This window comes from Arachis stenosperma, chromosome 2, assembly GCF_014773155.1.
Source record: "Arachis stenosperma cultivar V10309 chromosome 2, arast.V10309.gnm1.PFL2, whole genome shotgun sequence".
Classification (NCBI taxonomy): domain Eukaryota; kingdom Viridiplantae; phylum Streptophyta; class Magnoliopsida; order Fabales; family Fabaceae; genus Arachis; species Arachis stenosperma.
In genome coordinates, this window is record NC_080378.1 from 95,944,066 (window position 1) to 95,966,148 (window position 22,083).

The following is a 22,083-nucleotide window of genomic DNA, read 5'->3' on the forward strand; positions in this document are numbered from 1 at the left end:
TTTAAAAATAAAGAATGAAAATTTAAAACAGTAAATAAAGTTTAATTAATATTATATTTTTTAAAAATAAATTACGACATGGATATTACATAAATATTATAAATAAATAAAGCAATTATTTTTTTTACTAAAATATTCATTAATAGAAACAAAAAGATTAGAGATGCACACGTTATAAGACTACTAAAATAAAATGTCTAATCTGTTTTAACTTTACAAAAATTTTACGAAATGATAGATTCAACATGACCTAAACATAAGATAACTACAACTCAGCAAATTTTTTAAACAAAAAATTATAGTATTCCAACATACAAATTTTAACTTTTAAATGAAGTTTTAGAATTATTGTCACAGCCTTTTTGAGCTACTTATTATATTTTTTAATTTTATGTTATTGATTGGTATCATATCAAAATTTTTGACGAACTTAACCTACAAAAATTGGTTTAGAGATGTTACTTTATATATTTGATATTTAATTTAGAGAAACTACTATTTATATGCGAAATACTTTTAAAATTCATATGAAAATATTATTGTTATTATTAATTAATTATGTATTTAAATTATTTTTTATTAACAAACTAAAGAAAAAGTATATTAATTCACTAGAAAAACGTTAGTGTCAAAATAGTGTTTATTTAATTTGTTTATCTGTGTTTGAAAAAAAAAATGAAATAAACTATCATTTTAATTTTTTTATTTATTTTTTATTTTTTTAGTAATTTTAATATATGTACTAACATAAAAACTAAATTATCAAAAATACTATTAAAAATATTTAAAGTATCAATAAAAAATGTAGTTAAATTAAATACATGTATAACTAAACATATGTTAAGTTTTAAGTATATTTCGTGGCTGAATTAATTATTATTATTATTATTATTATTATTATTATTATTATTATTGTCAATAATATTAAACATTGTATATATATGATGAATTATAAAATAAAGAGATAAGTTTGTATAGGTATATAGATATTTTTTATTATTATTATTATTATGACATGTGTATTATAAGTACATCAATTTTCAGTTTTTGTTTTTAATCAGGGAATAGATTTAATTTGCAGGAGTGATTATAGTTAATTGATTAACTTAGAGTGAGCTGTACAAATTTTTAGAAATAGTTTTCATTATGCGTTGGAAATGAACATTACTGGGTCTATTTGGAATGAATCTGGGTTAGAATTTTTCTTTTTTTGAAGTAAAAAAAATTTATATGAATAAAATATAATTTATCAAAAGGTATGAGGGAAATAGACAACTTGAGACCACTTAGAGAAAGAGAAAAAAATCCTAGCAGAAAAAGAGTACGTATTTCGTACTCAAGGAGAATGAGAGAAGGAAAGAGCGGAGGCGAGCGGTTGAGGGTGAAACACGGTGAGAAAGATGGCCATGCCATCAGAAGAGATAAGGGGGAGAGCGTGGGTGGGTGTGTATCCGGTGTTAAGGAAGGTTCTTCTCGAGAGGGGTTGGAAAAGCCATCCAAGGTCTCTTTTAGAGATAAAGTCATTAGTGCAGAAAAGTCTAAGGCCTTTGCATTAGTAGGGTCTTTATTTGGGGATGGTATCGCGACGGTGACAGTGACAGGTAAACAGGGTGATTCTCGTCCACCAAGTGTCAGTTTTACCAAGGAGGTAAATAGCTGTCTAGCTGAACCTTATAAGGAAGCCATCATGATCAAGGTGCTGGATAAGCATTATGGCTACACGGCTCTCATGCATAAGCTTCGGATAGTATGGCATATCAAAGGAGGGTTTGATTTGTTGGATGTGATGTTTGGATATTTTTTGGTTAAATTTGATATTGCTGCGAATCGTGAGAAAGTCATTCTTGGTGGCCCGTGGTTGATAGACGGTAACTATGTTGCAATAAAGCCATGGGATGTGGATTTTAGGCCATGCGAAAAATTCTTTGGATCAATGCTGGTATGGATTCGAGTCTCGGGACTTCTAATTTGGTGCTACCAGGAACAAACAATGCTGCGAATTACTTCTGCAATAGGGGTTCCGGTGAAAGTAGATTTGGCCACTAAGCTTGCAGAAAGAAGAAAATATGCTCGAGCTTGTGTTCAAATTAATCTTGAGTTGCCTGTAATCAAACATATTATAGTGGAGGATGTGACTTATGAAGTGGAGTACGAGAGTTTACAGTTGATTTGTACTACCTGTGCACGATATGGGCATGATAAATCATTGTGCATGGAGAAGGAGTCCTTGGAAGGAAACAAAAATTTCTTTGGTGATGGAAAAAATAATGAAGCCCCCGACACTAGTGCCATACAACAATCATGAGATTCAAAAAAAGGCTGAATCAGAAGCTCGTGATTTGGGTGAGAATCCTCGTAATTTGGATGAGAAATTAGGAGTTGTTAAAGGGAAGGATGTGGTTACGGAATCATTGGCTGCTCACGTGCCTGATGGTCATGTTAATGAGGCATGCATGGATGATGGAGAGGGCTGGCAACAAGTGTTGCGTAAGGAAAAATTCACAATGGGCCAGTCATCAGGTTTGAAGGACCAAGATGGAAAGCAGCACAAGTATGGTTTGAGAAGGGTTCCAAGGCCCAATTTGCATGGTGATAGAGGCAAATCAATTGGCATTAGGATGGGGAAGCGATAAAAACATGAAATTGCGCCATCTCCATCGCGCAGAACTCCTGCACGTCGTGGAATTTCTCTACGGAAGCGCCCTCAGCCTTCCTCCTTGTAGAACTCGCCAGTTGATAAAAATGGTGGCACAACGGAGGAAACCTTAGTAGATGGAAGCATGGTAGGTGGAGTGTTAGGGGGTCCGAAGGTGGCAATTATTGAGGATCAGAGTGTGCCAGTACCGCAGGACAAACCACCTATTGAGGTTGGTGATTCTGTTTAGATTTTATGTTCTTACTTATTTTGTCCCTATTATTTATGGATAGTTTAAATATGATTATTTGGAATATTAGGGGTGCTTCTAATAAGTTAGCCCGGATGCATTGTAAGGAACTTGTTAGGAAATTTAGACTTGTTTTCTTTATTGTGGTTGAAACTCACTCCCTTTTTCAGTATTTAAAATTATTTTGGGAAAGGTTGGGGTATCATTCTGTTGGTATAGTAGAAGCAGAGGGGCATAAGGGAGGTATTTGGTTTCTATCCTCTATGAAGGGTGTTTGTTGTAAGTTCATTGATGCTTTTGATTAGGGTGTTACTGTTGAGGTTCACTTTGATAATTTAATTTGGAGGTGTAGTGGTATTTATGGCAGTCCTCAATTTAATAAAAGGGTTCTTCTTTGGGATTATCTTGTTGCACAATCTATGCTTTTTCAAAGACCTTGGATTGTTCTTGGTGATTTTAATGAAGTCAAATTTTCTCATGAATCTAAGGGCTGTCAATTTTCTCATCAAAGAGCAGACATATTTGCTACTTCATTAGGGGATAGTGGTTTGTTTGATTTGAAGACTATTGGGAGGCAGTTTTCTTGGTACAGGAGGGTGAAGAATTATGTTGATGTGGCAAAAAAACTTGATCGAGTCTGTATAAATAGTAGTTGGTTATCTATCTTTCCAGAGGCTTATGCAGAAGTTTTAAATAGGCTTCAGTCTGATCATTGCCCTATTCTGATGCGTTGTAAAGGTCGTCCTCAACCTAAAGAGAATCGACCTTTCCGATTTGTTGCTGCTTGGGCTACTCATCCTAGGTATAGTGATATTGTGAACCAGTCATGGTGGTTTAGTAATAGAGGGATTCATGGCAAGCTTTCGAAAGTACAGAAGAATTTACTAGAGTTTAACTCGAAGGTATTTGATAACAGTTTTGTTAAGAAATGTGAATTAGAGCAGCAGATTAATTATTTACAAAAGCGTTTGGAAGTGGTGGATAGTATTTATCTGCGTCAGCAAGAGCAACAGTTGCTTGATGATTATAATAATACTCTAGTGCAAGAAGAACTCCTATGGTTCCAAAAGTCCAGAGAGCAGTGGGGTAAGGTTCGGGGATAGGAATATAAGATTCTTTCATATTCAAACTCTTACGCGAAGGAAGCATAATAAGATTCATGGCCTTTTTCTCAAGGATGGAGTGTGGGAAATTGATCCAGAGGTTCTGAGTCAAGAAGCAGAGTCTTTCTATAAAAGCTTATTCTGTCATATGGATGATGTTGATTTGGGTTGTCTTGATGATGTGCCTCTTCTTTCTCTGAATGAGGAAGCTTGTAATAATCGTACGGCACCAGTTACTATGGAGGAAGTCAGAACAACTGTTTTTCACATGAACTTTTTTAAAGCTCTGGGTCCTGATGGGTTTCAAGCTTTCTTCTTCAAAGAATATTGGGGTATCATTGGTCTTGATGTTTGGAAGATTGTTAAGCAGGCATTCTCCGGTGTTACTCTTGATCCGAGAATGTTGGAGACTTTACTGGTTCTTATTCCAAAGGTTGAATCACCGGTATCTATGAAAGATTTTAGGCCGATTAGTCTCTGCAATGTAGTTTACAAGATCATCACGAAGGTCCTTGTTAATAGGCTTCGTCCTCATCTTGCGGAGATTGTTGGCCCGCTTCAAGGAGGATTTATTCCAAGACGAGGAACTCCTGACAACATCATTATTGCTCAAGAAGTCCTCCACTTTATGAAGAAGACTAAATCAAAGAAAGGCACACTGGCCTTTAAGATTGATCTGGAGAAAGCGTATGACAGAGTTGACTGGAGGTTTTTAGCTCATACCCTTAAGAGCTTTGGTTTTCCTATTCCTACACTTAATTTGATTATGAATTGTGTCACTGCTTCTTCCTTATCTATTCTTTGGAATGGGAATCGTCTGAATGGCTTTACTCCTAGCCGAGGTCTTAGACAAGGAGACCCTATGTCACCTTATCTTTTTGTGTTGTCTATGGAGCGATTGGCATGCTTTATTAGTCATCAGGTTGATTTGGACTTGTGGGAGCCGGTTGCTATTTCTAGAGGGGGACCAAGAATATCCCACTTAATGTTTGTGGATGACTTGCTTCTATTCTGTAAAGCTACAAAGAGACAAGTGCAAAATGTGATGTTAGTTTTAGAGACTTTTTACAAAGCATCTGGGATGAAGATTAATGTGGAGAAATCTAAAGCGCTTTGCTCCAAGAATGTCTCTGCAACAAGAAAAGAGGTTTTCACTGAGGTATCCTCTATCAGATTTGTCCAAGACTTGGGCAAGTATCTTGGAGTTACCCTTAGCCATTCTAGGGTGACTCGTTCATCTTTCAATGGTGTCCTAGATAAGATTCGGAGTAGGCTAGCAAGATGGAAAGGGAGTTTACTCAATCGGGCTGGTAGACTCTGCTTGGTTAATTCTGTTGCCGCTGCTATTCCCACGTACCAGATGCAGGTCTCTATTTTTCCCAAAGGAATCATTAGTAAATTAGAGTCTATTGATGAGCGGATAATTTGTACACTTTTTGGCATTGTTTTTAGTATGTTTTTAGTATGATCTAGTTAGTTTTTAGTATATTTTTATTAGTTTTTAATTAAAATTCACTTTTCTGGACTTTACTATGAGTTTGTGTGTTTTTCTGTGATTTCAGGTATTTTCTGGCTGAAATTGAGGGACCTGAGCAAAAATCTGATTCAGAGACCAAAAAGGACTGCAGATGCTGTTGGATTCTGACCTCCCTGCACTCAAAGTGGATTTTCTGGAGCTACAGAAGCCCAATTGGCGCGCTCTCAACGGCGTTGGAAAGTAGACATCCTGGGCTTTCCAGCAATATATGATAGTCCATACTTTGCCCAAGATTTGATGGCCCAAACCGGCGTTCAAAGTCACCCCAAGAAATCCCAGCGTTAAACGCTGGAACTGGCACCCAAATGGGAGTTAAACGCCCAAACTGGCACCAAAGCTGGCGTTTAACTCCAAGAAGAGTCTCTGCACGAAAAATGCTTCATTGCTCAGCCCAAGCACACACCAAGTGGGCCCGGAAGTGGATTTTTATGTCATTTACTCATTTCTGTACACCTTAGGCTACTAGTTTTCTATAAGTAGGACCTTTTACTATTGTATTAAAAATGATCGGATCTTTGGAACCTTTTTCTTTAGATCTTTTGATCACTTTGGGAGGCTGGCCATTCGGCCATGCCTAAACCTCATGCTTATGTATTTTCAACGGTGGAGTTTCTACACACCATAGATTAAGGTGTGGAGCTCTGCTGTACCTCGAGTGTTAATGCAATTACTATTGTTCTTCCATTCAATTTCGCTTGTTCTTTGTCCAAGATATCACTTGTTCTTCAACTTGATGAAGGTGATAATTATCACGAATCATCACCATCCTCACTCATGAACAAGGTGACTGACAACCATTCTTGTTCTACAAGCATCTGAGGCTTAGTGAATATCTCTTGGATTCCTGATAACACGATGCATGGTTGATCGCCTGACAACCGAGTGCTCGCCTGACAAACGAGCCAGCCATTCCGTGAGATCAGAGTCTTCGTGGTATAGGCGAGAACTGATGGCAGCATTCAAGAGAATCCGGAAGGTCTAACCTTGTCTGTGGTATTCTGAGTAGGATTCAATGACTGAATGACTGTGACGTGCTTCAAACTCCTGAGGGCGGACGTTAGTGACAGACGCAAAAGAATCACTGGATTCTATTCCGGCCTGATTGAGAACCGACAGATGAATTCCGCTATGCTGTGACAGAGCATATGCAATCGCTTTCACTGAGAGGATGGGAGGTAGCCACTGACAATGGTGAAACCCTTGCTTAAGCTTGCCATGGAAAGGAGTAAGAAGGATTGGATGAAGGCAGTAGGAAAGCAGAGAGACGGAAGGGAAGGCATCTTCATGCGCTTATCTGAAGTTCCTACCAATGAATTACATAAGTATCACTATCTTTATCTTTTATGTTATTTTCGTTCATCATCATATACATTTGAGTTTGCCTGACTAAGATTTACAAGATGACCATAGCTTGCTTCAATACTAACAATCTCTGTGGGATCGACCCTTACTCGCGTAAGGTTTATTACTTGGACGACCCAGTGCACTTGCTGGTTAGTTGTGCGAAGTTGTGTAATGCCATGGTATTGAGCTACCACGTTTTTGGAGCCATTACCGGGGATTATGAGAGTTGTGAAAAAGTATTGTTCACAATTTCGCGCACCAAGTTTTTGGCGCCGTTGCCGGGGATTGTTCAAGTTTTGAGCAAGCTTTTGGTAACAATGCCAGGGATTGTTCAGTTTGGACAACTGACGGTTCATCTTGTTGCTTAGATTAGGTATTTTTTTTTTCGAAATTCTTGAAGATGAATTCTAGAGTTTCATGATGATTTGTTGAAATCTGGCTGGCTGAGAAGCCATGTCTAATCTGATTGGACCGAGGTTTCAACTTATCACCACAAGAGCTTGTTGATTTTCATCAATTTTGCTTTTGGAGCAATGATCTGCTAAGGCTTGGCTGGCCTTTGGCCATGTCTAGTGTTTTGGACCGAAGCTTTCTTTGAAAGCTTGGCTGGCTGTGAAGCCATGTCTAATTCCTGGACCGGAGTCTTAGACTAACATTGCACTGATTCCTGGAATTCTCATTAAGAATTTTGATATCTTTTTCCACTTAATTTTCGAAAAACAAAAAAAAAATTACAAAATCATAAAAACCAAAAATATTTGATGTTTCTTGCTTAAGTCTAGTGTCTCATCTTAAGTTTGGTGTCAATTGCATGCATTCATTCATGTGTCTTAAGGATCTTTAAGTAATTCTTGATGATTTCTTACTCTGATCTTTGAATTCTTTTGGCTTGAGTGTTTATGCGTCTCATATAGTGTCAAACTGCTAAGTTTGGTGTCTTGCATGCATTGTTATTTGATTCTTGTTGCATTTTGATTATTAAAAATCCAAAAATAATTTTAATTTGTGTCTTTTCAAGTCAATGATACAAAGAATTGAAGATTCAGAACATATTGCAGAGGAATTATACAGAAAAAGCTGAGCATTCAAAAATGCCCAGTAAAGAAGACAGACTGGCGTTTAAACGCCAGCCAGGGCACCTGGTTGGGCGTTTAACGCCCAAAGAGGTAGCATTTTGGGCGTTAAACGCCAGAATGTATACCATTCTGGGCGTTTAACGCCAGGATGGTGCTAGGGGGAAGATTTTGTTTTCAAAATCAATTTTTTTCAAGTTTTCAAAGTTTTTCAAAATAAAATCTTTTTCAAATCATATCTTTTCAATCAAATGTTTTCAAAATCAATTTCCTTCCTTTTTCAAAGATACTTCCTAACAATTAATGATTTGATTGAACATCTCAAAATTGTTACCTTTTCTGTTGAGAAAGGTTTAATGTTTGAATCATATCTTTTCTTGATAGGCAAGTCACTAATTTTCAAAATCAAATCTTTTAAAATTATTTTCAAAACATATCTTTTAAAATTGTTTTCAAATCATATCTTCTCAATCACATTTTTTTAAACCAATCATATCTTCTCAACCACATCTTTTTCAAAATAAGTTTTCAATCAAATCTTTTTGATTTCTAATTCCAACATCTTTTTCAAAAATCACTTGATTTTTTTTCTCCACTTTCAATTTTCGAAAATTATCAATCAATTTTTCAAAATATTTTTTTTTATCTTCTTAATTTAATTTTCGAAAATCCACTTCCCTCTCTATCACATCCCTCTATTTATGGAGTGCTACTCCTTCTTAATGCACAATTCGAACTCTATCTCATCAAGTTCGAATTCTTCTACCTCCTTCTTCTATTTTTCTTTTCCTCTGACACTTCAAGGAATCTCTATACTGTGACATAGAGGATTCCACATTTTCTTTTTCTCTTCTCTTTCATATGAGCAGGAGCAGAGACAAAGGCATTCTTGTTGAAGCTGACCCTGAACCTAAAAGGACCTTGAAGAGAAAGCTAAGAGAAGCTAAAGCACAACTCTCTTTAGAGGACCTGACCAAATTCTTCAAGGAAGAAGAACCCATGGCAGCCGAAAACAACAACAATGCCAACAATGCAAGGAAGGTGCTGGGTGACTTCACTGCATCTACTCCTGATTTCTATGGGAGAAGCATCTCTATCCCTGCCATTGGAGCAAACAACTTTGAGCTTAAGCCTCAATTGGTTTCTCTAATGCAACAGAATTGCAAGTTCCATGGACTTCCAATGGAAGATCCTCATCAGTTCTTAGCTGAATTCTTGCAAATCTGTGACACAGTCAAGACTAATGGGGTTGACCCTGAGGTCTATAGACTGATGCTATTCCCTTTTGCTGTAAGAGACAGAGCTAGAATATGGTTGGATTCTCAACCTAAAGAAAGCCTGGACTCTTGGGAAAAGGTAGTCAATGCCTTCTTGGCAAAGTTCTTTCCACCTCAAAGATGGAGTAAGCTTAGAGTGGAAGTCCAAACCTTCAAACAGAAGGATGGAGAATCCCTCTATGAAGCTTGGGAAAGATACAAACAATTAATCAGAAGATGTCCCTCAGACATGCTTTCTGAATAGAGCATCATAGGTATCTTCTATGATGGTCTCTCTGAACTATCCAAGATGTCTTTGGATAGCTCTGCTGGAGGATCTCTTCATCTGAAGAAGACGCCTGCAGAGGCTCAAGAGCTAATTGAAATGGTTGCAAATAACCAATTCATGTACACTTCTGAAAGGAATCCTGTGAACAATGGGACTAGTCAGAAGAAAGGAGTTCTTGAGATTGACACTCTGAATGCCATACTGGCTCAGAACAAGATATTGACTCAACAAGTCAATTTGATTTCTCAAAGTCTGTCTGGAATGCAAAATGCACCTGGCAGTACTAAGGAAGCTTCATTTGAGGAGGAAGCTTATGATCCTGAGAACCCTTCAATGGAAGAGGTGAATTACCTAGGAGAACCCTATGGAAACACCTATAATTCTTCATGGAGAAATCACCCAAATTTCTCATGGAAGAATCAAGAGAAACCTCAACAAGGTTTCAATAATAATAATGGTGGAAGAAACAGGTTTAGCAATAACAAGCCTTTTCCATCATCTTCTCAGCAACAGACAGAGAGTTCTAAGCAGAATACCTCTGACTTAGCAACAATGGTCTCTGATCTAATCAAAACCACTCAAAGTTTCATGAATGAAACAAGGTCCTCCATCAGAAATTTGGAAGGACAAGTGGGACAGCTGAGCAAGAAAGTTACTGAACTCCCTCCAAGTACTCTTCCAAGCAATACAGAAGAAAATCCAAAAGGAGAGTGCAAGGCCATCAACATGGCCGAATTTGGAGAGGAAGAAAAGGCAGTGAACGCCACTGAGGAAGACCTCAATGGGCGTGCACCAACCTCTTCTGAGTTCCCCAATGAGGAACCATGGGAATCTGAGGCTCAAAATGAGACCATAGAGATTCCATTGGACTTACTTCTGCCTTTCATGAGCTCTGATGAATATTCTTCCTCTGAAGAGGATGAGTATGTCACTGAAGAGCAATTTGCTAAATACCTTGGAGCAATCATGAAGCTAACTGACAAGTTATTTGGAAATGAGACTTGGGAAGATGAACCTCCCTTGCTCACCAAAGAACTGGATGACTTGTCTAGACAGAAATTGCCTCAAAAGAGGCAAGATCCTGGGAAGTTTTCCATACCTTGTACCATAGGCACCATAACCTTCAAGAAGGCCTTGTGTGACTTAGGGTCAAGTGTGAACCTCATGCCTCTCTCTGTAATGGAGAAATTAGGAATCTTTGAGGTGCAAGCTGCAAGAATCTCATTGGAGATGGCAGACAATTCAAGAAAACAAGCTCATGGACTTGTAGAGAATGTTTTGGTAAAAGTTGAAGACCATTACATCCCTACTGATTTCATAGTCCTAGAGACTGGGAAGTGCATGGATGAATCCATCATCCTTGGCAGACCCTTCCTAGCCACAGCAAAGGCTGTGATTGATGTTGATAGAGGAGAGTTGATCATTCAAGTGAATGAAGAATCCTTTGTGTTTAAGGCTCAAGGATATCCCTCTGTCACCATGGAGATGAAGCTTGAAGAGCTTCCCTCAAATCAGAGACAAATCAAGCCCCCAAAGTCAAACTCTAAGTTTGGTGTTGGGAGGCCACAACCAAACTCTAAGTTTGGTGTTGAACCCCCACATTCAAACTCTAAGTTTGGTGTTGGAAGGTTTCCACATTGCTCTGAGTATCTGTGAGGCTCCATGAGAGCCCTCTGTCAAGCTACTGACATTAAAGAAGCGCTTGTTGGGAGGCAACCCAATGTTTTATAATTATCTATTTCCGTTTGTTATTTTTTTTGTAGGTTGATGATCATAAGAAGTCACAAAAACAATGAAAAAAGCAAAAACAGAATGAAAAACAGGAAGAAAAACAGCACACCCTGGAGGAAGAAGCTGCTGGCGTTTAAACGCTAGTAAGCAACGCCCAGTCTGGCACCATTCTGGGCGTTTAACGCCAAAAAGGGGCACCAGACTGGCGTTAAACGCCAGAAAAGGGCAAGAACCTGGCGTTAAACGCCAGGAATGGGCACCAGCCCGGCGTTTAACGCCAGAAATGGCTCAAAACGTGATTTTGAGCAACATTTGGTGCAGGGATGACTTTTCCTTGACACCACAGGATCTGTGGACCCCACAGGACCCCCACCTACCCCACCACCACCCTCTCTCTTCTTCCCCTATTCACCAATCACCTCAATACCTCTTCCCCAAAAACCCTTCACCTATCAAATCCCATCTTTCTCTTCACCACTCACATCCATCCTTCATAAAACCCCACCAACCTCACCCTTCAAATTCAAACCACTTTCCCTCCCAAACCCACCCATCATGGCCGAACCTCATCTCCCCTCTCTCCTATATAAACCCTTCTTCACCCCTTCATTTTCACACAACCTACTCACCACTTCTCCCCCTCTTTGGCCGAATACACCACCATCTCCCTCTTCCTCATTTCTTCTTCTTCTACTTTCTTCTTTCTTCTTTTGCTCGAGGACGAGCAAACATTTTAAGTTTGGTGTGGTAAAAGCGTTGCTTTTTCGTTTTTCCATAACCATTATGGCATCCAAGGCCGGAGAAACCTCTAGAAAGAGGAAAGGGAAGGCAAAAGCTTCCACATCCGAGTCATGGGAGATGGATAGATTCATCTCAAGGGTGCATCAAGACCACTTCTATGAAGTTGTGGCCTTGAAGAAGGTGATCCCCGAGGTCCCCTTTTCACTCAAAAAGGGTGAATATCCGGAGATCCGACATGAGATTCAAAGAAGAGGTTGGGAAGTACTTACCAACCCCATTCAACAAGTCGGAATCTTGATGGTTCAAGAGTTCTATGCCAATGCATGGATCACCAAGAACCATGATCAAAGTATGAACCCGGATCCAAAGAATTATCTTACTATGGTTCGGGGGAAATACTTGGATTTTAGTCCGGAAAGTGTGAGGGTAGCGTTCAACTTGCCTATGATGCAAGGAGATGAACACCCTTACACAAGAAGGGTCAACTTTGATCAAAGGTTGGACCAAGTCCTCACAATCATATGTGAAGAGGGCGCACAATGGAAGAGAGATTCAAGAGGCAAACCGGTTCAATTGAGAAGGCATGACCTCAAGCCCATGGCTAGAGGATGGTTGGAGTTCATTCAACGCTCAATCATTCCCACTAGCAACCGGTCCGAAGTTACTCTAGACCGAGCCATCATGATTCATAGCATCATGATTGGAGAAGAAATAGAGGTTCATGAGGTTATAGCCCAAGAACTCTACAAGGTGGCGGATAAGTCCTCTACCTTAGCAAGGTTAGCCTTTCCTCACCTCATTTGTCACCTCTATTATTCAGTTGGAGTTGACATAGAGGGAGACATCACCATTGATGAGGATAAGCCCATCACCAAGAAAAGGATGGAGCACACAAGAGACCCCTCTCATCAAGAGATCCCTGAGATACCTCAAGGGATGCACTTTCCTCCACAAGACTATTGGGAGCAACTAAACACCTCCCTAGGAGAGTTGAGTTCCAACATGGGACAACTAAGGGTGGAGCACCAAGAACACTCCATTCTCCTCCATGAAATTAGAGAAGACCAAAGAATCATGAGAGAGGAGCAACAAAGACAAGGAAGAGACATTGAGGAGCTCAAACACTCCATAGGATCTTCAAGAGGAAGAAAGAGCCGCCATCACTAAGGTGGACCCGTTCTTTGATTTCCTTGTTATTTGTTCTTCTGTTTTTCGAATTTTATGCTTATGTTTATCCATGTTTGTGTCCTGTGATCATTAGTGTCTTAGTGTCTATGCCTTAAAGTTATGAATGTCCTATAAATCCATCACCTCTCTTAAATAAAAAAACGTGCTTAAATTGAAAGGAAAAGAACTGCATGAATTTTAAATTTTATAACAGTTTAATTATTTTGATGTGGTGGCAATATTTTTGTTTTCTGAATGTATGCTTAAACAGTGCATATGTATCTTGAATTTGTGGTTCATGAATGTTGGCTCTTGAAAGAATGATGAAAAAGGAGACATGTTACTGAGGATCTGAAAAATCATTAAAATGATTCTTGAAGCAAGAAAAAGCAGTGAAAACAGAAAAAAAGAGGCGAAAAAAAAAACGAAAAAGAAAAAGAAGGAGAAAAAAAAAAGAAAGAAATAAAGTTGTGATCCAAGGCAAAAAGAGTGTGCTTAAGAACCCTGGACACCTCTAATTGGGGACTTTAGCAAAGCTGAGTCACAATCTGAAAAGGTTCACCCAATTATGTGTCTGTGGCATGTATGTATCCGGTGGTAATACTGGAAGACAGAGTTCTTTGGGCCACGGCCAAGACTCAATAAGTAGCTGTGTTCAAGAATCATCATACTTTACTAGGAGAATCATTAACACTATCTGGATTCTAAGTTCCTAAAGAAGCCAATCGTTCTGAATTTCAAAGGATAGAGTGAGATGCCAAAACTATTCAGAGCCAAAAAGTTAAAAGCCCCGCTCATCTAATTAATACTGATCTTCATAGATGTTTTTGGAGTTCATTGCATATTCTCTTCTTTTTATCTTATTTGATCTTCAGTTGCTTGAGGACAAGCAACAATTTAAGTTTGGTGTTGTGATGAGCGGATAATTTGTACACTTTTTGGCATTGTTTTTAGTATGTTTTTAGTATGATCTAGTTAGTTTTTAGTATATTTTTATTAGTTTTTAATTAAAATTCACTTTTCTGGACTTTACTATGAGTTTGTGTGTTTTTCTGTGATTTCAGGTATTTTCTGGCTGAAATTGAGGGACCTGAGCAAAAATCTGATTCAGAGACCAAAAAGGACTGCAGATGCTGTTGGATTCTGACATCCCTGCACTCAAAGTGGATTTTCTGGAGCTACAGAAGCCCAATTGGCGCGCTCTCAACGGCGTTGGAAAGTAGACATCCTGGGCTTTCCAGCAATATATGATACTCCATACTTTGCCTAAGATTTGATGGCCCAAACCGGCGTTCAAAGTCACCCCAAGAAATCCCAGCGTTAAACGCTGGAACTGGCACCCAAATGGGAGTTAAACGCCCAAACTGGCACCAAAGCTGGCGTTTAACTCCAAGAAGAGTCTCTGCACGAAAAATGCTTCATTGCTCAGCCCAAGCACACACCAAGTGGGCCCGGAAGTGGATTTTTATGTCATTTACTCATTTCTGTACACCTTAGGCTACTAGTTTTCTATAAGTAGGACCTTTTACTATTGTATTAAAAATGATCGGATCTTTGGAACCTTTTTCTTTAGATCTTTTGATCACTTTGGGAGGCTGGCCATTCGGCCATGCCTAAACCTCATGCTTATGTATTTTCAACGGTGGAGTTTCTACACACCATAGATTAAGGTGTGGAGCTCTGCTGTACCTCGAGTGTTAATGCAATTACTATTGTTCTTCCATTCAATTTCGCTTGTTCTTTGTCCAAGATATCACTTGTTCTTCAACTTGATGAAGGTGATGATTATCACGAATCATCACCATCCTCACTCATGAACAAGGTGACTGACAACCATTCTTGTTCTACAAGCATCTGAGGCTTAGTGAATATCTCTTGGATTCCTGATAACACGATGCATGGTTGATCGCCTGACAACCGAGTGCTCGCCTGACAAACGAGCCAGCCATTCCGTGAGATCAGAGTCTTCGTGGTATAGGCGAGAACTGATGGCAGCATTCAAGAGAATCCGGAAGGTCTAACCTTGTCTGTGGTATTCTGAGTAGGATTCAATGACTGAATGACTGTGACGTGCTTCAAACTCCTGAGGGCGGGGCGTTAGTGACAGACGCAAAAGAATCACTGGATTCTATTCCGGCCTGATTGAGAACCGACAGATGAATTCCGCTATGCTGTGACAGAGCATATGCAATCGCTTTCACTGAGAGGATGGGAGGTAGCCACTGACAATGGTGAAACCCTTGCTTAAGCTTGCCATGGAAAGGAGTAAGAAGGATTGGATGAAGGCAGTAGGAAAGCAGAGAGACGGAAGGGAAGGCATCTTCATGCGCTTATCTGAAGTTCCTACCAATGAATTACATAAGTATCACTATCTTTATCTTTTATGTTATTTTCGTTCATCATCATATACATTTGAGTTTGCCTGACTAAGATTTACAAGATGACCATAGCTTGCTTCAATACTAACAATCTCCGTGGGATCGACCCTTACTCGCGTAAGGTTTATTACTTGGACGACCCAGTGCACTTGCTGGTTAGTTGTGCGAAGTTGTGTAATGCCATGGTATTGAGCTACCACGTTTTTGGAGCCATTACCGGGGATTATGAGAGTTGTGAAAAAGTATTGTTCACAATTTCGCGCACCATCTATGATGAGGAATTTTCTTTGGAAAGGACAAGTTGATGGAAGAGGATTGAATCTTGTTAGTTGGAAGGTACTGGTTACTCCAAAAAAATATGGAGGTTTGGGGATTAGAGATCCTTATTGTGTAAATATTGCTCTTCTTGGAAAGCTAGTTTGGACTTTTTTCCAGCAGCCAAACAAGCTATGGGTCCAATTGTTGGATGCCAAATACCGATCATCGCTATATGATTGTTTTAGTTATCCTAAGAACAAGGACTCTCCCATTTGGAGGTGTCTTTGCAAGGCTTGGGAAGTGTTGAAGGATGGGTTTGCTTGGTGTATTGGAGATTTGAACCAGAATTTTTGGTTTTCTAGCTGGAAGAGAGAAGGACGGTTATCTAATGAGATGGATTATGTTCACATTTTTTATTCGAATCTCCGGATACAGGATATTTGGTCGGTTGGTAGGTGGCATTTGGATACTCTTTATTCTCTTTTATCTCAAAATCTGAAAGGTAATATTCTCTCTTACAATCCAGATGAGCAAGCAGGTCCGGAAGTGGGTTGGTATTGGAGTGAGTCTGCTGCCAAAGTCTATGACTCACGCAATGGTTACTTGTGGTTGTGTAAGCAGCTGTTTGGTTGGGAGGAGCGCGATAATTGGCTTTGGCTTTTGCGTCAGCTTGTTCCAGAAAAGCATAAGTTTTTGGCTTGGTTGTGTCTTAAAAAGGCTTTTCCTACTGCAAGTTTTCGCTTTAGAAGAGGGATGTCGTCATCGGATAGGTGTCCAAGATATCTTTCTAGCTAGGAATCGGTTTTACATTGTATTCGGGATTGTCCAAAAGCTCAGCTTGTCTGGCATAGGTTGGATATTTCTTGTCATCCTTTGGATTTGAAGAGCTGGTTCTTGTATCATAGCAGAGAGCATTCGTTCAAGTTCTTTTCGGGACTTTGGTGGATATGGCGAGCAAGGAATAATGACATCTTTAATCCCCATGAAACTTGGCCTCAGGAAAAAGTGATATGTCTGGCATTAACTTCAGAAAATGAGTTTAGGAATATTTTTGAATTATAACGTATGTCCATTCTCTCTACTCTAAATGGTTTTTGGAATCCCCATCCATTGGTACTTTTAAGATTAATTGTGATGCTAGTTATTTTGGTTCGGGTGATAGTGTTGGTTTTGCTTGTGTTATTCGAGATTGTAATGGGAATTGGCAAAGGGGGTGTTTGGGAATGATTGAGAGTAATAGTATTCTTCAAGGAGAATTATTTGCTATTTGGAGAGGATATCTCTTAGCTTGGGATGTGGGTCAACGAGATGTTATTTGTGAGACGGATTGTGTGGAAGCATTTAATCTTGTTACTCAAGATGGTTTTGGATTTATTGATCCATTGGTGCTCAAAATAAGAGATATCATGCGTTGGAATTGGCGTGTTGACTTTCGTTTGATTATGAGAGAAGCAAATACGGTGGCAGATACTATGGCAAAGATGGCGATGAAGTTACAACTTTCGCATGTGGAGCTTCTTTCACCTTGGGAGGAGTTTAAGAGTAGTCTTAAACGGGACTGTCCCTCTATTTAAGCAGTTCTTTGTTTTGTTTGTTTTGTTTTTCTTTATTTAATTTATTTCAGTCACCAAAAAAAAGGTATGTGAAAATTTTAATTTTAAATATAAAATTATTTTTTTAAAACAAAAATATATAAATTTATTTCTTAATCAATTTAAAAAAATGTTGGATAATCAAAATTTAGTATTTAATATCTTGTAAAAAATTATAAATAAATGAATCTATCTAATAAAAGCAAGTTATATAATCAAGAAGTAGAAAAATAAAAATAAATTACTAAAAATATTTTCATGAATATAAGTGCCAATAAAAATAATTTTAAATGACGAAAATAATAAAAATATTATCAACAATTTTAAAGTCGTGATAAAAATAATTAAACGTGAATAAATCTATCTCCACTAAAAAGATAATTGTGATGAAAAATAACAAAGTACATGTGTAATTTGTGAAGATAGCATATTATTTAAATTTTTAAGTATAACTATACATTAATTTTTTAAAAGGGTTAAAGAATTTTTTTAATATTCTTAAAAGTTAGTATTCTAGTATTAATATTAAAAAGACTAAAATGCTCTTTTATGTTTAAGGTTTTTTAATTATATTACAAATTAAAATTTGAATTTAATCGTAAAAAAACTAATATCCATTAAATTCATTTAAAAAACAAATATTTTTTAGCATTAATTTTAAGAAGACTAAATACGCTTTTAAATAATGTTTGTTTAATTATATTAGACATAGTAAATGTGAACTCTAAAAACTAAAATTTTTTCATAACAAATTTTTAAAAGAATAAATAATTATTCATACATAGACCCATTAAATATGGGTCCACCCCATACTCCTACTAAAGAATGGCTAAACCACAAAATAGGCTGGCAATGCTGCATCTAAATCGACTCAATGACGACAAGTTCAGTCTGCATAGCCTTGTTCACACAGGTCAGAAACAACTACCATCTCGATGAACAAGTAAGAATCCTCAACTTTAAGTGTTTGGACTTCACGTCCAGACTCAAAACCCACCTTTATTTCAGATAACAACTCGGAACAATAATTTTTTATCGTTAATTTTTAAAAAATAAATCTAAAATGCCATTATAAAAAAATGATATTGTTTGATGGTATTAAAAATTAAAAATTCAAATTTAATTAGAAAAAAGCTAAAATATACTTTTAGTTCATTTAAAAAAACTAAAATACCCTCTTTATAAATCAATCAAAGTTAAATTTTAATAAAAATTTAAAGTTTTTTTGTAGATTATATTTTAAGAGACTAAAAAAATTCTTATAGCATTAATTTAAAGAAAAACAAAAACAAAAAATGTCTTTGTAGTTCATATTTAAAGTACGACTAAATGGCCAAATTAGTCCCTAAAACTCACTAGTTCTCTAACTTGGTTCTCGAATTTTTTTTAATCAAACTAGTTCTTTAAGGATGAGATGTAACAACTCTAATTTTTGCATTAATGCAAGTTTTCTTAAAATAATATTTTAAAGCGATTAGTTTTATTTTGACGAGTCGGCTTCGAACCCAAAGTAAAATAAATGGCAATATAATTTTATTATTATGTTATTTATTTATTTTACTTGCTCTAATTATAATGGAATCTAGATAATAATATTAATATTATTATCAAGTCTAACTTTTACTGATAAAAATTAATTATTGTTATTTCTTGATGAGTTTAGAGTTGCTAAAGCTCTATCAAATATCTTTACATTTCTAAGTTACTAATGTCATTTATATTAGTAACTTATATATATTTAACTTTATATTATTATTATTATTATTATTATTATTATTATTATTATTATTATTATTATTATTATTCTATAAAGTTGCTTAGTACTTTAAGTAAAGTTCCTAAGTTATACATATATATATATATATCAAAGTATAATAGTCATAAGAATCTAGCCGCCGCCTGCAGAGTTTAAGCCAGCTAGTATATACAGACATACATAGTTTAGAAAGTAAAACAACTTATACAAACTTCCTCTCATAAAGGAAGCCTCTAGACAAAATTAATACAAAAGTGAGAGATTTAATAAAAAAAACTAAAAGATTTCAAAACATAGCAAGGATCCTCCGTTCTGTCACTATCAAAGCAACTCACCAAGGTGGCTTGCGACATGTGGTGGACGAAATTGTGATCCTCTTTGTATTTGCATGAGATTTAAAAATTGGCTCTATTGGAATTTATGATCACAACTTCATTCAACTTAACCAGCAAGTGTACTGGGTCATCCAAGTAATACCTTACGTGAGTAAGGGTCGATCCCACAGAGATTGTTGGTATGAAGCAAGCTATGGTCATCTTGTAAATCTCAGTTAGGCATATTAAATTGGTTTATGGATTTTCGAATAATTAATAATAAATAGAAAATAAAAGGGATAGAAATACTTATGTAAATCAATAGTGGGAATTTCAGATAGGCGTATGGAGATGCTGTGCTCCTCTTGAATCTCTACTTTCTCAGTGCTTTCATTCAATCCTTCTTACTCCTTTCCATGGCAAGCTTTATGTAGGGCATCACCGTTGTCAATGGCTACATCCCATCCTCTCAGTGAAAATGGTCCTATGCTCTGTCACAGCACGGCTAATCATCTGTCAGTTCTCACAGTGGCGGAGCCAGGTACAAGGAAAGGGGGGCAATGGCCCCCAAAAATTTTAATTTGTTACATGTAAATTATATGTAAATTTCAGTTTAGCCCCCCCTTAAAATTTTATTTTAGTCTTATTTTATTGTGTAAATATTTTTTGCCCCCCTCTAATATTTCATCTAGCTTCGCCCCTGGGTTCTCAATCAGGTTAGAATAGAATCCCTTGATTCTTTTGCGCTTGTCATCACGCCCAGCCTTCAGAGTTTGAAGCTCGTCACAGTCATTCAATCCCGGAATCCTACTCGGAATACCATAGACAAGGTTTAGACTTTCCGGATCCTCATGAATGCCGCCATCTATCTAACTTATACCACGAAGATTCTGTTGGAGAATCTAAGAGATATGTGCCCGGCCTAAAGTAGAACGGAAGTGGTTGTCAATCACGCGCGTTCATAGGTGAGAATGATGATGAGTGTCACGGATCATCACATTCATCAAAGTGTTGTGCAACGTATATCTTGGAATAAGAATAAAAGAGAATTGAATAGAAAGTAATAATAATTGTATTGAAACTTGAGGTACAGCAGAGCTCCACACCCTTAATCTATGGTGTGCAGAAACTCCACCGTTGAAAATACATAATTGAAAGGTTCAGGCATGGCCGAATGGCCAGCCCCCAAAATGTGATCAATAGTCTCCTAAGATGAAGGATGAAACAAAACTGAGACCAAAGATGAAACGTGGTCAAAAGACGACTAATACATTAGCAAAAAGTCTTATTTATACTAAACTAGCTACTAGGGTTTACATGAGTAAGTAATTGATGCATAAATCCACTTCCGGGGCCCACTTGGTGTATGTTTGGGCTGAGCTTGATCTATCCACGAGCTGAGGCTTCTCTTGGAGTTGAACTCCAAGTTATAACGTGTTTTGGGCGTTCAACTCCGGATCATGACGTTTTTCTGGCGTTTAACTCCAGACAGCTGTAAAACCCGGTTAATTAACGGCTAATTAACCCATAAATGAGAATTTATTCTAGAAAGCCTAAAATGTGATTTTTATGGCTAAATGTGATAGAGGAGACTGAGACGAGAATTTTGGTACCAATTTTATAGAATTCGGACCAAGATTGGACCGAACGGGCCAAACCGTGCCAATTGGACCCAAAGTGGGCCCTTGGCCCAACATAACTTAACCAAAACCCTAGTTTTCAGCACTCTCTCTCCTCATTTGTTACACACACAAGCTGAAAATTAGAGAGAAAGGGAGAAGAACACTCTCTCAAGTTCTTTCTCTCACTTGATCTTCAAACCACCATAACTTTTGATCTAGAGCTCCGATTGCCGCCCCGTTTGCGGCCATGCGTTCACCGCGGAGAGCTCTACAAAACCCATACCATCAGTCTTGAGGTAAGCCACACTTTGCTGTTCGAATCTCAGCCCTTATTTTCGAGTTTATTGGGTGAAATGTTGAGATTTTGGGTTCTTTGATGTTACAGGACCCAACTCTCTTGAAGGAGAAGGTTAATCTTGTCTCCTTGGACCTTGGGTGTGGTAAGATTCTCAACCCTAGTGTATTTTGTGATTTTATGATGTTTGGGTTTTGAGATGTTGTGTATGGGTATGATGATTGTGGCTTAGGTTGTGTATATGTGTGTATTGGAGCTTGATTGGTGATATTGAAAAGCTTGGAAAAGGTTTGGTGGTGAAAAATCTGTTCTTGGAGGTTTTGAGGCCTTGAGAGCTTGTGGGTAAGAGGTTTGGAAGTGCTCCGGTGGAGCTTGGGAAATTCGGCTAAGGTATGGTTTCGGTTTCCCGTATCTAATATGTAATGTGGTAGGAAATACTTAGGCTAGAGGCCCTAAGATAGGCATTGAATGGTTGATGTTGTTGAATGATTGAGATATATGATGTGGTCATATATGTGATGATGATTATTGATGCCTTGGTGGTATGATGTATGAGAAATATGCATGTTGTGATATATGCTTGATGATTGGTTATGGTTGAATTGTGGGTTGAACCATATTGTTGGTGAGTATGATGTTGATTATGTACAATGATGATTTATTGGAATTGGTGTTGTTGGAAATTGGCATGAGGAATAGTATATGATATGTCAATATGTTTGAGTTTGAGCCACTTGGGTGA

The 22,083-nt window shown here is 37.6% G+C and overlaps 1 non-coding gene and 1 pseudogene across 1 annotated transcript; one reads left to right on the top strand and one right to left on the bottom strand.

Annotated features, from left to right (window-relative positions):
* The first annotated feature begins 1,345 nt into the window (after window positions 1-1,345).
* Window positions 1,346-17,336, top strand: LOC130963215 (uncharacterized; annotated as a pseudogene).
* LOC130963988 (small nucleolar RNA R71) lies at window positions 9,347-9,454 on the bottom strand. Its single transcript, XR_009080103.1, has one exon. It is a non-coding gene; the product is annotated as a small nucleolar RNA R71 (small nucleolar RNA).
* Window positions 17,337-22,083: the final 4,747 nt, after the last annotated feature.